Here is a 2,500-nt window from a genome sequence, read left to right on the forward strand (position 1 = left end):
AGGGAATTGAATGAAACGAAAGATAGTACCTAGGGAATTGAATGAAAAGAAAGATAGTACCTAGGGAATTGAATGAAACGAAAGATAGTACCTGGGGAATTGAATGAAAACAAAGATAGTACCTAGGGAATTGAATGAAAGTACCTAGGGAATTGAATGAAAAGAAAGATAGTACCTAGGGAATTGAATGAAAAGAAAGATAGTACCTGGGGAATTGAATGAAAAGAAAGATAGTACCTAGGGAATTGAATGAAAGTACCTAGGGAATTGAATGAAAAGAAAATTAGTACCTAGGGAATTGAATGAAAAGAAAAATAGTACCTAGGGAAAACAATCCCTTCTGACTGTCTTAGACCCAGTTGTTTTCTTTCGTAATATAGTTTGGCCTATTCCTTTCAATTTAAATAGCCTTGCATTGTCTCTCTTCGTATTATTTTGCTTAGTATTTTCCCACATTCCTGTTCCTCACCTAATATCTATCTATTTTCCCCGATATCTCTTCTTTCATATATGGGATATCAGCACTACGATTCCTTATTTCTTATCCTCTGTCGAAATTGATGGCTTGAAGGGAAGCGCGTGCTAGTCTCATTAAAATAGTGTAGAGGTGGGAATAAGAAAAAAATACTGCGCTTAATTTCAGGTTTACAGAATAGGTTATACTTGCTACACAACATAAAATTTACGTTGTTAATATTATTTACATACTTACTGACGTAAGGTACAAAACATAAGGAATCGTAGTGCGGATATCACATAGCCCTAAATGAAAGAAGGGATATCGGGGAAAATAGATAGATATTAGGTGAGGAACAGGAATGTGGGAAAATACTAAGCAAAAATAATACGAAGAGAGACAATGCAAGACTATTTAAACTGAAAGGAATAGGCTGAACTTTATTACGAAAGGAAAAAAAAAAAACTGTCTACGAGTCAGAAGGGATTGTTTTCCCGCCAGGCCGCTACAGACTGTTCTTTTACCTCACCATAAGATTTCACAAATATCGGGTTTTATTAATTCCATGTTTTTGGTAAATTCTGGTATTCAAAGAACGTTTATAATAACATGTTTAACCTATGTTGAGTGTAATTTATCCCAATTTGTGTTAAAATATGTGAGAAATTACAAAATTACAAAGCGTGCATCCGAAAACAAGCTGCTGTCGTTGACTTCGGCGCATTGTGTTATTAAATTTATATTTACCAAGACGATTCTTTATAATATATTTATTCTTTCTCATTGTTTATTGACAAAACATATATCTGATGGAGAAATATAGGTTAATAAATAAGTTTCGATTCACATTACTTGGTAATTATTCGAGAACAATGAAGATGTTCGGACAAAAATACTTCCGACCAATCAGGTATCAGGAACCTTTCCGAGCTAAAAGGGCACCCCTGTGAGTCGGTGCAAATATGCACCGCTAAAAAAAATAGACTAGGCCACTACGGTATCATTCCCTAAGAGGAGATGAATACCGGGAACTGGCAAACTGTCTACCACAGACAGTTTAGCAGTCCCTTTGAAATATTTGGTGTGAATATTAAACTTCTCCAAAGGACAAGACGTAATAGAGTTCGGGAAACCACCCAACACCACAATTTCATCGTTGGAAAATACAAAATCCTTTGGAACAGCAGTTTTTAATATGAGAGACTGTGCTGCTCCAGAGTCCCGTAATACCTTTAAACAAACCTTTGTTTTTTTTTATTGTTACCAACAAACACAGATCCGTCAGAAATGTACCTCTTAAATTATAGTCACTTTTCCTGTTCCATACTTTGGTTTACGTTTGCTGTTTTTTCAGCTACAACAATGTTTACTGGATTACACCTCCTCTCCTGAAAGTTTTTCCAACCGTAACAATTAGCCTTTACGTGCCCCGTCTTGTGGCACCAATAACACTTCACACTACTACTACTACCAAAATTTCTACCACTACTACCACCAGCATTAACCGATCTACTACTGTTTACGAAACTAAGCGAGTCGCTTACGCTTCTGTCTTGATTAGAAAGTTTTTCTGACTCGTCTCTATTTGACCTTAATGTTCCTTTAGAAGACTGACGATTAGTACTGTGTGTATTATATTCATAGGGGAAGAACCTATCCAGATTAATCCTTTTCCTAAGGGGTTCCTCCCGATGGGTAAGTGCATACTTGTCGGAAGCAATTGCTATTTCCTGAATGGAGTCTAGTTTCAACTCTTCCAAATGAATTCGCAAGTCACAACTCACGTTCCTCTTAAATTCTTCTGCCAGAAGCAGCTCTTTCAGTTTAACAAAATTATCTACTTCTTTTGATTTCAGCCAGTCATCGAGAAACTGAACTTTCTTTCGAGCAAACTCAACGTAAGTCACATCAAGATCCTTCCGCAGATTACGAAACTTCTGCCTGTATGCTTTAGGCACCAAATCATAAGCTTTCAACACAATACTTTTTACGGTGTCGTAATCCGCGGAGAGATCGTCACTAAGATTATTATAGACCCTTTGA

General features: G+C 36.5%; 1 protein-coding gene across 1 annotated transcript in view; it reads right to left on the minus strand.

Moving 5' to 3' along the window:
• Positions 1 to 2,500, minus strand: part of LOC137625440 (PRKR-interacting protein 1 homolog) — a 61,025-nt gene that overhangs the window by 58,064 nt on the left and 461 nt on the right. The window lies entirely within an intron of this gene.

This window comes from Palaemon carinicauda, chromosome 32, assembly GCF_036898095.1.
Source record: "Palaemon carinicauda isolate YSFRI2023 chromosome 32, ASM3689809v2, whole genome shotgun sequence".
Lineage (NCBI taxonomy): Eukaryota > Metazoa > Arthropoda > Malacostraca > Decapoda > Palaemonidae > Palaemon > Palaemon carinicauda.